Genomic DNA, 16477 nt, shown 5'->3' on the forward strand with positions numbered 1-16477 from the left:
TACTATGTGTGATAGGTTCATAACATTGCGCTTGTGGTGTTATCTGTTGAGCTCGCGGGACGGTTCTCTTATTTGATTCTCTTTTCATTATTTGGTACATTTGAGTTGTTGCTTATTGGTGCACGGGTTCCACAGTTTGTGGCTTTAGGTAGCATTTGTATGGCATGTTAGTAGAGAAGCTTGTATTCAATGAGATGAGGCCATTGGACTTGGAATAAGTGTTATCACATTTGATTACAGTATGTTTTGAAGAATAATATAGGAAGTTGGCTTATAATTTGGCAATGGTTCTTATCAGGACAGAAGATCCATGACTGGTTGATATGATAAGTGGTTATGAGATTCTGCGTGTGTGATGACCCAAAAGGTCATCACTTGGCTTAGAAGTCAATTCTGTATCTCAAGGACTCAAAAACCTCTTTTTGTCCCACCTCGATATGTGTGCACAGTCCAGGCGAATTTTCGAAAAGCTTTTATGTGCAATCTAAGTAAAATAAGGAAATTGGCCTATAATTTGATTAAAATTGAGTTTGGTCAATATTATTGGTAAACAGACTCGGACTCATAATTCAACAATCTCGTAGGGTCCGTAGTAAAAAAAATGGGACTTGGGCGTATGCCCGGAATCAAATTCCGAGGTCTCAAGCCCGAGAAAAGAATTTTTAAAGAAAATTGTTTGCTGGAAAAATATAAAGGCCTTTAGAAGTGAAATGATGCATTTTCTTGATGGTATCGGGCTCGTATCTTCGTTCCGGAGCTCGGTACAAGTTTAAAATAATAATTAAGTTGAATCTGTGAAGTTGGTAAGAATCGGAGTTCGTTTGGTATAAATTAGACCGTTAGTTGAGAAAATGGAAATTTGAATGTTCTTGAGTAATTTATGAATTTGAGGTTGAATTCGTAGTTGTTGATGTAATTTTATGAATTTGAGGTTGATGATTTGATCACACAAGCAAGTCCATATGATGTTTTTAGACTTGCGTGCATTATTATTTTGGAGCCCCGACAGCTCGGGTGAGTTTTGGATAAGCCACAGAGTGAATTTGGACTTAGGAAAGTATCTGGTATTTTTGCCCAGGCCTATGATCTCGCAATTGTGAGATAAGGCTTCACAAATGTGAAGATCTCAGGCTTGGGAAATGCGACCCAGGTGTCGCAATTGCGAACCAAGTTTGAGCAAGCCATTCTCGCAAATACGACAATTTGGTCGCAAATGCGAAAGGGACAGGGGTCACAAATGCGACTATTCCTTCGCAAATGCGAAGCTGACAGGATTTCAAAGGGTTCGCAATTGCAAACCCCTTGTCGCAATTGCGACAACTGAGACCTGTTAAGTGGGATTTTGACGGGATTCTTCTCACTTTTCGAACTTTTCAAACCCTAAAACAGCTTGGGCGATTTTTCAAAGAAAGGTTCTTCTCCAAATAAATTGTAAGTCATTTTTAACTTATTTCTTTCAATCTAATCCATCTTTTCCATGATTTCATTTCAAAATTAAGGGTTTTTCATGGGAAATTGGGTGATTTTGGGTAACACTTAGGATTTTCAAAATTTGGGGATTTGGACCTCGATTTCAGGTCCGATTTCAAAACTAATTACATATTTGAGTTCGTGAGTGAATGGGTGATCAGGTTTTGGTTTGAACTTCAGGTTTTGACCAAGTGGGCCCGAGGTCAATTTTTGACTTTTTGGAGAAATCAATGGAAAATCTATTTTCATGCATTAGAATTGGTTTATTTAGCATATATTAATGTTATTAAGTAAATTGTGACTAGATACAAGCGAATTGGAAGTGGAACCGAGAGGTAAAGCGGTAGTTGAGGCTTAATTTGTCCGTGGAATCGAGGTAAGTGTTTGGTCTAACCTTAGCTTAAGGGAATAGGAGTTATGGTTTTATTTGCTATGTGTTAAGTGTTGAATACGATGCATAGGTGTGATGACGAGTATCTATACGTTGCTGTCAACCATGCCTGTGAGTCTTATACTATGATTGTTGTGACTCCGTTATGAATTGTTAATGTTTAATATGGTGATTATAAATGTTGAACAAGGCTTATGAAAGTATTCTTGGTAATTGACCATTGTTGTGTATTGGCTCAAGTTGAGACTTATATTGTGAAGTGATGGTGGAAACGAGATGAGGTATATTGTTGATTCCCTTGCTGGGATGTTATTGTTTATGATATTATTTCCCTTACCGTGATGTTATTTCTTATGATATTATTTCCCTTGCCGGGATATTGTTGTTATACTATTGTTCCCTTGCCGGTATACTTTTGTGATTGGTGTTGATTTGTATATTGGGATCGGGTTGCACACCGCAACAAGGAGTAATAAAGGTGGACAGGTGGGGTCGGGTTGCACGCCACAACATCATTATATGATTGGGATCGGGTTGCACACCGCAACAGTATTATATGATTGGGATTAGGTTACATGCCGCAACAGTATTATATGATTGGGATCGGGTTGCACGCCACAACAAGAAAGAATAGAAGTGAATATTGATTCTTATGGTGAGAGCTAGAGTAAAAGCACAAAGGGTGATGTCGTGCACTTGTTACTGTTTTCCTTATTCTTGTTGATATGAAATTATGGTGTTCTTTATGCTTCTCTATTGAAATTTTGTTAGTACTTGATATTCCCCGCAACATGATTCCCCCTTCCCATCTTTAACTGCTAGTTTTTGTTATCATTATTTGTCGTATATGATTTAACTGCACAGGTTTATTTGGTAGTCTTGTCCTAGCCTTGTCACTACTTCGCCGAGGTTAGGCTCGACACTTACCAGCACATGGGGTCGGTTGTGCTGATACGACACTATGCACTGTGTGTAGATCCTGATGCTGAAGCATTTGGACCATAGTGAGGTTGTTGCCTTCAATCCAGCGGAGACCCGAGGTAGTCCTGCAGACATCCGCAGGCCTTAGCGTCCCCTTATCCTATTTCCTTCTGTTCTTACTTATTTTAGAGACAAACATTTGTTTTTCTTTGTTCAGACCCTATTAGTCTGTGACATTGTGACACCAATTCTGGGTGGAGTTGTATTTTGGATTTCGTATTAGTATTTAGTTAAATTGTTGAGTTTCGTCTTCCGCACTTTTTATTCTGCTGTTGATCATATGTTAACTTGTGAAATTTTTAGAAGATAAGGAAAAAGGATAATAAAATTTGTAATTGTTGGTTTGCCTAGCTTTCACTAGTAGGCGCCATCACGACTCCCGAGGGTGGGAAATCTGGGTCGTGACAAGTTGGTATCAGAGCTCTAGGTTGCTTATGTCTCGCAATTCACAAACAAGCTTAGTAGAGTCTGAGGGATCGGTACAGAGACATCTGTATTTATCCCCCAGAGGCTACGAAGTTTAGGAAAACTTCACATCTATTCTTTCTTATCGTGTGATTTGATTTCTCAATGCTAATTGAACTTCCACTCTATTCTTTCGCAGATGGTGAGAACACGTATCGCTTCATCAGCTGACCAGCAACCCAAGCCCCCAGTAGCAGCTCCTGCAAGGGGCAGAGGCCGAGGCCGTGCTAGGGCCCGAGGCAGAGGCAGAGCTCAGCCTAGAGCTATAGCAGCAACACCAGTGGCAGAGCCTTAGGTTGAGTTTGATGATGAGGTCCAGCCCAGTCAGTTCCAACAGGACCAGCTCAGGTTCCAGAGGGGTTCATCGCCACCCCGGTACTTCAGGATGCTCTGGTCCGTATAGTGGCCTTATGAAGAGTGTCGCCTAGGCAGGCTTACTTTCTGTAGCACCAGCCGTCTCTCAGGATAAGGGATAAGTACAAACTCCTGCTACTCGCACTCCGGAGCAGATGGCTCCCCAGTTTCAGACTCCAGCATCTCAGCCAGTCGAGGTAGTTCTGTCACGCCCCAACCTCAGGAGGTGCGACCGGCGCTCAATCGAGTGAACCCACTGAGCAAACCTTTTTGTACACCTTATACCCAACTCACTATGATCAATAAATCATGATTTCATTTAAATTAGACAATAGAGAAGATCGTACATGTAACATTGCTTGTTTATTTTACATTACAATTCTTAAACCATAGTCAAGTTTCTAAAATTTCATATAGTTATAGTTCAGAGGAAACAAGAGTTTAGAATTGCAACATAGTTTAGTGACCCATCCAATGCCCGTACATAACCCATATAAACGTCTACGGAGCCTCTAAAGATACAAAAGACAGTGTTGCCGGCTATATCTCAAAAAATGGAAATTTATCACAAAATATATACTGTGTAACCCATGGAAGAGAAGGGGCTCACCAAGATTTCTGAGAGGAGGATGCTCCGCTACCTGTGATCAGTACTGTCTGCTATAGAGCCACTTATATCCATTCAAAAGATGTAGCATCCCCGGCAAAAGGCACGTTAGTACCATGTAATAGTACTAGTATGTATAACAAAACACCATCTCATTAGAAAGAACAACCATACAAGAATAAAAAAATCATATGGACTAACAAAAAACTTTAACAATCACCACGTCATCAAATAAAAGGAATCACATAACTTTCACATAATTTCCATAGCTTTAGGTTGGGACATTTCATACTGTTGCATCATCGTTCACAATACTACCGCTTTCTTGCGCGGAGTTCGATCATGACCCGATCGGCTAGGTTACCTCACTTGAGATATGTACCTCAGTCACAATTTCATTCTCACTTTTTGGTTTCAACATCAGCACAATACCACCATGTGTGCGGCATGACATCCGATCACGGCCCGATCGTCTAGGTCGTCTTACCAAGACGTTTTTTCCTTTTCCATCAGTCATCTCATTTCAATCTTTATTTCACATATATCAGTTCATCGGTACTTGGGGCCACAATTATCACATCATACTTGGCACTAGGCCATATTTCATAATGCATGTTTCACATCATTTCCACTTTCAACATTAACCTTGCCATTTAGGATAATGGGCACATACGAGAGCAATTCAAGTTGTAAGCATTGAGAGGAATTCACATAGTTCGGCATAATAATCACAATTTAAACTTGACTTGAAATCTAGGCATTTTAGCACATAGTTCACATTCTTCACACACCCTAAATTTACCAAGAATAACACATGGAGACACACCTTTCACATTTATTCTTGCAACACCAATTCATTTGAAACAACAAGTACTGCATCAATCAAATTCGGACTTATAACATTTGCACATGGGATCTCAATTTCTAAGCAGAGGGGTTTTAGCCATACATACCTCAATAGAGCTTTCCTAAAATTCTTGCAATAATTCCGGAACTCCTAGCAACTTCTATCTATTTTATGAGAATTACAAGTTGAACCAAGAATTAGAGAGATGATCAAGATTCTAGCTCATTTGAGCACATTTTTCAAGCACTAAGTGTGCATTATGATTTTAAGCCCTTTTTGTGAAAGATTCTATCATCTTATACCCCATTTGTTACATTCTTAGCTCACAATCTCTCCATACCCTTTTATCACACATGCATGCAAGAAAACCTATCTTTATACTCATGAACCCACTTGTTAATTACTTATAAGAATTTTGAAATCAAAGAGAAGGGCACAAGTTCTTACCTCTTAGGGTGAAAGCCTAGTAACTTTACTTGATAATCTTTAAAGATTTGTGCAAGGATTGAATAGAGACTTAAGAGGATCACTTTTTCCCTCTATAACTCTTTCTCTCACTCTAAATGTAGTAGAAAATGACACAAAAGGGTCTAATGGGGTGTTTTAATGGAATGGGGTCGGGTTTTAAAAGTTAGAAAATAGGAGCCCCGACTCAGTCTGCAGTAGCATATGCGATTGCATAACTGACATACGGCCCGCAAAAGGGGCCTTCAAGATTTGAATATACTGCCTGGGTATGTGACCAATATGCGGTCCGCATACCTATTATGCGGTCGCGTAATGTACCAGAGAACGGCCCCTCGCAAAACTCCCAAGGAGGTTATGTGACGACTATGTGGCCCGCATATCGTTTATGCGATCGCATAATTGGCCGCACAGTTGAGCTCAAAATTAGCCAACATTCTGACTCACTTTGTGGTAGATATGCGGCCCGCATTGTTGTTATGCGGTCGCATAATGGGCCGCAGAAATGCGCTCTTCTGAAAAACATTTTCCTTAGCTTTTTAATGCACATATCATCTCAAAAGGTTCGAAACACATATTTTGAACTTGGCACTACGAGATTTCGGGTTTTTGAGAAAAAAATCATGGGGCCTTACATGTTCAGCTGAGAGTTGTGGCTCAGACCGGTGATGGAGCAGCTATGTCTGTTGATTCCTTGTGGAAGTTGGACAGGTTCACCAAGATTTTTACTACCACTTTTGGTGGTACATCTTCTGAGGATCCCCAGGATTATTTGGACAGCTGTCATGAGGTTCTATGGAATATGGGGATAGTGGAGACCAATGGGGTCGACTTTGCTGCTTTTCGTCTGTCAAGATCCACCAAGACTTGGTGGAGGGATTATTGTTTGGCTAGATCAACTGGGTCACCTGCTTTGACTTGGGATCAGTTTTCTCAGCTATTTCTATAGAAGTTTCTTCCTATCACTCAGAGGGAGAACTATTGGAGGTAGTTTAAGCGTCTCCAGCAGGGTTCTATGACCGTCACTCAGTACGAGACCAGGTTTATTGAATTGGCCCGTCATGCTCTTCTTATACTTCCCACCAAGGGAGAGAGAGTGAGGAGGTTCATTGAGGGACTCGTTCAGCCTATTCGATTGCAGATGGCTAAGGAGACGGGGAACGAGAATTCTTTTTAGGATACGGCTAATGTGGCCAGGAGAGTTGAGATGGTTTTATCACAGGGGAGTGGTCAGGGGTCTGACAAGAGGCCCCGTCATTTTTGCAGGTTCAGTGGTGCCTCGTCTGGAGGCAGGGATTCTTTTGGTAGGGGCTATCCTTCCAGACCGTTTCATTCAGCACTACAGGCATCTCATGGAGCTTCAGGGGTCGTGGTTCTTATGTACCTCCTTCAGGAAAACCAGCTCCTATCAAAGCACCTCCTCTTTAAAGTTATTCTCATGGTCAGTCGGCCCGCCAGGGTCATTCTCAATTTCCTCAGCCACAACACTCAATTAGATGCTTTGAGTGCGGTAATTATGGTCATGTACGGAGGGCTTGTCCAAGATTAGTGGGTGTTCAGTCGCAGCATCAGGGTTCCCATGCCATGGTTCAGGCACCGGGTGTTCCACCACCCGCTCAGCCAGCTAGAGGTAGAGGTGGAGGTAGATGTATTAGAGGCGGAGGTCAGGCTGCTAGAGGTGGAGGCCATCCAGTAGGAGGCCGTCCCAGGGACGTAGTTTAGAGTGGTGAGGCCCAACCCTGATGTTATGCTCTTCCAACTAGGCCCAAGGTTGAGGCCTCCGATGCAGTTATCATAGGTACTATTCTGGTTTGTAGTAAAGATGCTTCAGTTCTATTTGATCCAAGGTCTACATACTCCTATGTGTCATCTTATTTTGCCCCATATTTAGTCATGCCTAGTGATTCTTTGAGTGCTCTTGTATATGTGTCTACACTGGTGGGTGATTCTATTATAGTGGATCATGTTCATTGTTCATGTATAGTTGCGATTGGGGGTCTTGAGACCCGAGTAGATCTGTTACTTTTGGATATGGTTGATTTTGATGTCATATTGGGGATGGACTAGTTATCACCTTACCACGCTATCTTGGACTGTCATGCCAAGACTGTGACCTTAGCCTTGCTGGGTTTACCTCGTTTAGAGTTGAGAGGAACTCCTGGTCATTACACTCGTAGGGTTATCTCATATATGAAGGCTCGGCGTATGGTTGAGAAGGGATGTTTGGCCTATTTGGCGTATGTTCGTGATTCTAGTTTCGAGGTTCTTTCTATAGATTCTGTGCTTGTTGTTCATGAGTTTTTAGAGGTATTTCCTTCAGACCTGCCGGGGATGCCACCCGATAGGGATAATGACTTTTGCATTGATTTGGCTCTAGGCACCCAACCCATTTCTATCCCGCCATATCGTATGGCCCCGCCAGAGTTGAAAGAATTGAAAGAACAGTTGCAAGACTTGCTTGATAAAGGCTTTATTAGGCATAGTGTCTCGCCTTAGGGTGTGCCAGTGTTGTTTGTTAAGAAGAAGGACGGATCGATGAGGATGTGTATAGATTATAGGAAGTTGAACAAGGTCACAATCAAGAATAAGTATCCATTACCGAGGATTGATGATTTTTTTGACCAGTTTCAGGGTGCCCAAGTGTTTTCTAAGATCGATTTGAGATATGGCTATCATTAGTTGAGGATTAGGGCATCAGATGTCCCTACGACAGTTTTCCGCACTCGGTACGGGCATTATGAGTTCTTAGTGATGTCATTCGGGTTGACAAATACCCCAGCAACTTTCATGGACTTGATGAACTGAGTGTTCAAGCCTTACTTGGATTCCTTCGTGATAGTCTTCATTGATGATATTTTGATCAACTCCCGTAGGCGAGAGGAGCATGAGAAGCATCTTCGTGCAATTCTCCAGACTTTGAGGGACAGTAAGTTATATGCTAAGTTTTTGAAATGTGAGTTTTGGTTGAGTTCAATTGCATTTTTGGGTCATGTTGTATCAATAGAGGGTAATCAGGTGGATCCTAAGAAGATTGCAGCAGTTAAGGACTGGCCTAGACCCACATCAACTACAGAGATCCGGAGTTTCTTGGGTTTGGCGGGCTATTACCGTTGGTTTGTGGAGGGGTTTTCATCTATTGCAACCCCAATGACCAGGTTGACCCAGAAGGGTGCCCAGTTCAGATGGTCGGACGAGTGTGAGACGATCTTCAGAAGCTCAAGACAGCTTTGATTACAATGTCGGTGATGGTATTTCCTACAGGTTCGGGGCCATATACAATGTATTGTGATGCATCTCGCATTGGACTTGGTACGATGTTGATGCAGAATGGCAAGGTTATTGCATATGTTTCGCGACAGTTGAAGATCCACGAGAAGAATTATCCAGTTCATGATTTGGAGCTAGCAGCCATTGTTCATGCGCTAAAGATTTGGAGGCATTATTTATATGGCGTGTCGTGTGAGGTGTTCACGGATCACAAGAGTTTGTAATACTTGTTTAAGCAGAAGGAGCTAAATTTGAGGCAGAGGAGGTGGTTGGAGCTATTGAAGGACTATGATATCACCATCTTATATCATCCGGCGAAGGCCAATGTAGTGGTCGATGCTTTGAGTAGGAAGTCAACCAGTATGGGTAGTCTTGAGTATATTCCGGTCGGTGAGAGACCGTTTGCTTTGGATGTTCAGGCTTTAGATAATCAGTTTGTGAGGTTGGATGTTTTCGAGCCCAGCCGTGTGCTAGCTTGCACAGTCGTTCGTTCTTCATTATTTGAGTGTATCCAAGATCGGCAGTATGATGATCCCCATTTGCTTGTCTTTAGGGACATAGTGCGGCATGGTGGTTCCAAGCAGGTTACAGTTGGACATGATGGAGTTTTGAGGATGCAGGGTTGTATTTGTGTGCCTAATATGGATGGACTTTGAGAGTTGATTCTAGAGGAGGCCCATAGTTCCCGGTACTCCATTCATCTGGGCGTCGTTAAGATATATCAGGATTTGCGGCAGCATTACTGGTGGAGGAGGATAAAGAAGGATATTGTTGCATATGTGGCTCGGTGTTTGAATTGTCAGCAGGTAAAGTACGAGCATCAGAGACCTGGTGGTTGTTTTAAAGGATTGAGATTCCTGAGTGGAAGTGAGAGCGTATCACTATGGACTTCATTGTTGGACTTCCACGGACTCAGAGGAAGTTCGATGTAGTGTGGGTTATTCTTGATAGGCTGGCCATGTCAGTGCATTTAATTCTCGTGGCAGTCTCCTATTCTTCAGAGAGGTTAGCAGAGATCTATATCAGGGAGATTGTTCGTCTCCATGGCATGCCCGTGTCTATTATTTCTGACCAAGATACGTAGTTTACCTTGCATTTCTAGAGAGCAGTTCAGCGTGAGTTCGGCACACTGGTCGAGTTGAGCACAATATTTCATCCTCCGACGGACGGACAGTCCGAGCGTACCATTCAGATTTTGGAGGATATGCTCCGAGCATATGTTATTGACTGTAGAGGTTCGTGGGATCAGTTCTTTCCATTAGCAGAGTTTTCCTACAACAACAGTTACCAGTCGAGCATCTAGATGGCTCCCTATGAGGCTTTATATAGTAGGCGGTGTCGGTCGCCAGTTGGATAGTTTGAGCCGGAAGAAGCTCGGTAGCTGGGTACAGATCTAGTATAGGATGCCTTGGACAAGGTTAAGATCATTTAGGATAGGCTTCGTACAGCTCAGTCCAGGCAAAAGAGTTATGCCGACCGTAAGGTTCGTGATGTGGCATTCATGGTCGGAGAGCGGGTATTGCTTCGAGTGTCGCCCATGAAGGGCATGATGAGATTTGGGAAGAAGGGCAAGCTAAGCCCTAGGTTCATTGGTCCTTTTGAGACTTTTGATCGAGTGGGAAAGGTGGTTTATAGACTTGCGTTACTGCCGAGTTTATCAGCTATTCACCTAGTGTTTCATGTGTCCATGCTTCGGAAGTATCACGACGATCCATCCCACGTGTTAGACTTCAACATTGTTCAGTTGGACAAGGACTTGACCTATGAGGAGGAGCTGGTAGTTATTCTAGGCCGGCAGGTTCGTCAGTTGAGATTAAGAATTTCCCTTCAATTCGTGTGTAGTGGAAAGGTCAGCATGTTGAGAAAGCGACCTGGGAATCCGAGTCCGATATGCAGAGCCGATATCCCCATCTTTTCTCCGACTCAGGTACTTTTATTATGTCTGTTCAAGGACGAACAGTTGTTTTAGAGGTAGAGAATGTGATGACCCAAATGGTCATCAATTGTCTTAGAAGTCAATTATGTGTCTCGAGGCCTCGAAAACCTCTTTTTATCCCACCTCGATTTGCGTGCATAGTGCGGGCGCATTTTTGAAAAGCTTTTATGTGAAATCCAAGTAAAATAAGAAAATTGGCCTTTAAATTTGATTAAAATTGACTTTGGTCAACATTCTTGGTAAACAGACCTGGACCTGTGATCCAACAGTCTCGTAGGGCCCGTAGTAAAATATAGGACTTGGGCATATGCCCGGAATCGAATTCCGAGGTCCCAAGCCAGAGAAAAGAATTTTTAAAGAAAATTATTTGCTGGAAAAATATAAAGGCCTTTAGAAGTGAAATGATGCATTTTCTTGATGGTATCGGTCCCGTATCTTAGTTCCAGGTCCCGGTACAAGTTTAAAATAATAATTAAGTTGAATATGTGAAGTATGGTAAGAATCGAAGTTCGTTTGGTATAAATCGGACCTTTAGTTGAGTAAATGGAAATTTTAATGTTCTTGAGTAATTTTATGAATTTAAGGTTGAATTCGTAGTTGTTAATGTTATTTTTATGATTTGATCGCACAAGCAAGTCCATATAATGTTTTTAGACTTGTATGCATGATTAGTTTGGAGCCCCGAGGGCTCGGATGAGTTTTGGATAGGCCACGAAGTGAATTTGGACTTAGGAAATTTCAGCTAGTATTTGGTATTTTTGCCCTGGCCTCTGATCTCGCAATTGCGAGATCAGACTTCGCAAATGTGAAGATCTCAGGCTTAGGAAATGCGACCCATGCATCACAATTGCGAACCAAGCCTGGGCAGGCCATTCTCGCAAATGCGACAATTTGCTCGCAAATGCGAAAGGGACAGGGGTCGTAAATGCGACTATTCCTTCGCAAATGCGAAGCTGACAGGATTTCAAAGGGTTTATAATTGCGAACTCCTAGTTGCAATTGCGACAACTGAGACCTGTTAAGTTAGATTTTGATGGGATTCTTCTCATTTTTCAAACTTTGTCAAACCCTAAAACATCTTGGGCGATTTTCCAAAGAAAGGTTCTTCTCCAACTAAATTGTAAGTCATTTCTAACTCATTTCTTTCAATCTAATCCATCTTTTACATGATTTCATTTCAAAATTAAGGGGTTTTCATAGGAAATTGGGTGATTTTGAGTAACACTTAGGATTTTCAATTTTTGGGGATTTGGACCTCGATTTAAGATCTGATTTCAAAACTAATTAGATATTTGAGTTCGTGAGTGAATGGATGATCAGGTTTTGGTTCGAACTTCATGTTTTGACCAAGCGGGCCCGAGGTCAATTTTTGACTTTTTGGGGAAATCAATGGAAAATCTATTTTCATGCATTAGAATTGGCCTATTTAGCATATATTAATGTTATTAAGTAAATTATGACTAGATATAAGCGAATTGGAAGTGGAACCGAGGGGTAAAGCGGTAGTTGAGGCTTAATTTGTCCATGGAATCGAGGTAAATGTTTGGTCTAACCTTAGCTTGAGGGAATAGGAGTTGTGGTCTTATTTGCTATGTGTTAAGTGTTGAATATGACGTATAGGTGTGATGACGAGTATTTATATGTTGGTGTCAAGAATGCTCGTGAGTCTTATACTATAATTTTTGTGACTCCATTATGTATTGTTAATGTTTAATATGATGATTATAAATGTTGAACAAGGCTTATGAAAGTATTCTTGGTAATTGACCATTGCTGAGTATTGGCTCAAGTTGAGACTTATATTGTGAAGTAATTGTGGAAATGAGATGAGGTATATTGTTGATTCCCTTGCCGGGATGTTATTGTTTATGATATTGTTTCCCTTGTCGGGATGTTATTGCTTATGATATTGTTTCCCTGGTCGGGATATTGTTGTTATACTATCGTTCCCTTATCGGGATTCTTTTGTGATTGGTGTTGATTTGTATATTGGGATCGGGTTGCATGCCACAACAAGGAGTAATAAGGGTGGACAGGTAAGGTCGGGTTGCACGCCGCAACATCATTATATGATTGGGATTGGGTTGCACGCCGCAACAATATTATATGATTGGGATCAGGTTTCATGCCGCAACAGTATTATATGATTGGGATCAGGTTGCATGCCACAACAGTATTATATGATTGGGATAGGGTTGCACGCCGCAACAAGAAAGAATAAAAGTGAATATTGATTCTTATGGTGAGAGCGAGAGTATAAGCACGAATGGTGATGTCGTGCACTTGTTATTATTTTCCTTATTCTTGCTGATATGAAATTATGGTGTTCTTTATGTTTCTCTACTAAAATTGTCACGACCCTAGTTCACCAACCGTGAACATGTCATGACGGCACCTAGTCTCCGTGACTAGGTAAGCCTAACACTTGCGGAAACATAATAATTGCGGAAAAATAGAATACCATATTTAATTATCTAAAAAGGAAATTGTACTGAATGTCGCTCGGCATATACGACTTAATATCTCAAGACTAAAACAATCCCAAAACCCGGAAACTCACGGGAAAACACAGGCTACAGAAATGTATAGTGAGGCTCCAAACTCCAGAATACCTAACAAACGGAAGGAAAGAGAACTAAGTACTAAAGATAGAATAAAGAGGGAGACTCGTCGGTCTGCGGACGCAGCAGATCTACCTCGAATTCTTCGTAGTCCTCCTGCCTCACTGATAGTGCGCCTGAGTAGAGGTACCTGGATCTGCACATGAAAAACATGCGCAGAAGAGGCGTGAGTACACCACAACGGTACTCAGTAAGTGCCAAGCCTAACCTCGGTTGGGTAGTGACGAGGAAGGTCAGGGCCCTACTGAGGTTATATAAAATATAAAGATGGCAGGATAAGATAAGCAGTGCAATTGAGAACCTACAGTAAGAATCTATGCAGGATAATAAGAGTACAATAACGGAAACAATGATGAAAGCAAACCATAAGGAAAGTAACCGGGGATCTCTAAGTATCCCGAGGATCTCTTAGTATCCTCGACATGTACTAGGGATCACTTGGTATCCCGAGGATCTCTCGGTATCCTTAATATATGTCATGGATCTCTTGGTATCCCGAGGATCTGTTGGTATCCTCAATATGTACTAGGGATCTCTTGGTATCCCGAGGATCTCTCGGTATCCTCAATATATGTGCGGGGGATCTCCCGGGAATCTAACCCGTAGTCCCAAAGTAAATGTGCAGGGGGAATCTCCCGGGAATCTAACTCGTAGTCCCAAAGTAAATGTGCAGGGGAATCTCCCGGGAATCTAACCCGTAGTCCCAATTTAAAACACAGAGCAGCAACACAAGAATATTAAATTAAACGCTAATTTCGTACCAAGTAACATCTACTTCTAGCCTAACAGGCTTCACGTAATGCAATTCAGGCAATTTAAGCAAATAGGCAATTAAGTCAACTAAACATGCCTTTCTAGACTAGCAACATGCTAAATTCACAAGTAGAATAAAACAAGAAAAGAACTCAATTGAAATACTTAAGGAAAAACCGGATTTTCAACAATTAGCTCAAGTACGCGCTCGTCACCTCACGTACAGGGCATTTCAATTATCAAATATAGCACATCCTAAGGGGAAAGGTCCCCCACACAAGGTTAGACAAGCCACTTACCTTGAACCGGCTCAAAATCAACTAGAAATCACGCTTTTGCCACGAGTATCCGACTCCAAATGGCCCAAATCTAATCAATTCAATTGCATATCATAAATATCATCTCAAACAAATGATCCTATGTTTTAATTCAAAGCTAATACGCGAAATTATGGAAAATGACCAAAACGCCCCTCGGGCCCACATCTCGGAATCGGTAAAAATTTATATTCCCAGAAACCTCGCACTCTCACGAGTCTAACCATATGAAAATTATACAATTCCGACACTATTTGGTCCTTTAAATCATCATTTTACATTTTTGAAAGGTTTCACAATTTTCTTCCCAAATTCCCTCTCAAATCACGAATTAAATGATGAATTCAGTGTTAGATTCATGTATTCTAGCCAAATCTGAGTTAAAATTACTTACCCCGATGAATTTCTTGAAAAACCTTCGAAAAATCGCCAAAATCCAAGCTCTCTAGGTCAAAATATTAAATAAAACCCAAAACCTCATATTTATAGGTACCCCTCAGGTTTCCAGCTACTGCGGGCCACACCAAAACTCACGCGGTCCGCGCAAAGGCAACGTGCGGCCGCACAGGCCTCCCTCTAAAGTGACAAGCTTTAGTATTTTGGCCAAAACATTTGCCACAGATGTCCAAATTGTGATATCTTTACCTTTCTTGAAACTAGACACGAATAGCTACAACTTTCGTTTTCGAATCGTCGCAAAATTACTTGTAGATCAAAAGATATGAGCTTCCGAAGTAGGACCAGCGGGAGGGCCCTTCACCGCGGCCGCGCCCCACTTTGTGCGGTCCGCGCGACGCCTACCGCGGCCGCGCCCGTTTTTGTGCGGTCCGCACAGCACTTAACGCGGGCGCACTAATTTTTGTGCGAACCGCGTGAGTGAGCTCTGGGGCCTGCAACCCCTGTAGACCTGCTACAACTATGGATTTTGCACTAAAACATCCCGGAACCTACCCGGAACTCCTGGAACTTCAAACTAATTATACCAACACATCCCATGGCATCGCTCAAACTTGATCAACACTTCGAAACGCTTATAACAATATCAAATCACCAATTTCACATAGGATTCAAGCCTAAGCACTCCAAGAACTCTTAAATTATGTTTTCGATCAAAAACTGTATCAAATCTCGTCCGAATGACCTGAAATTTTGCACACACATCCCAAATGACATGACGGAGCTACTAAAACTTCTGGAATTCCATTCCGACCCTCGGATCAAAATCTCACTATCGGACCGAAAACTTCAAAAATTCAAACTTCGGCATTTCAAGCCTAAATTAGCTACGGACCTCCAAAACACATTCTGAACACGCTCCTAGCTCCAAATTCACCTAACGGAGCTAACGGAACCGTCGGATTTCCATTCCGAGGTTGTCTCTCCATTGTTCCGACTTCGGTCAACTTTCTAACACCTAAGCTCTCATTTAGGGACTAAGTCTCCCAAAACTCCTCAAAACTCAAAACTGAGCATCCCGGTAAATCACATTAGCAGAAATAAACTTGGGGAAAGCAGTTAATAGGGGATCGGGGCATTAATTCTTAAGACGACCGGCCGGGTCGTCACATCCTCCTACACTTAAACATTCGTTCGTCCTCGAACGAGCATAGAGACATACCTGAAGTAGTGAAAAGATGAGGGTAATGGCTGCGCATATCCTACTCGGTCTCCCAGGTCGCCTCCTCGATCGGTTGGCCCCGCCACTGAACCTTTACCGAAGAAATTTTCTTTGACCTCAACTTTCTAACTTGCCTGTCCAATATTGCCACTGGCTCCTCAACATAGGATAGATCGTTGTCCAGCCGGACTGAACTGAAATCCAGCACGTGCGACGAGTCACCATGATACCTCCGGAGCATCGAAACATGAAATACTGGATGCACTCCTGCCAAGCTGGGAGGTAAGACAAGCTCATAAGCAACCTCCCCAACTCGCCTCAATATCTCAAAAGGGCCAATAAACCTCGGACTCAACTTCCCTTTCTTCCCAAATCTCATGACGCC

This window comes from Nicotiana sylvestris, chromosome 4 (genome assembly GCF_000393655.2).
Source record: "Nicotiana sylvestris chromosome 4, ASM39365v2, whole genome shotgun sequence".
NCBI classification, from domain to species: Eukaryota; Viridiplantae; Streptophyta; class Magnoliopsida; order Solanales; family Solanaceae; genus Nicotiana; species Nicotiana sylvestris.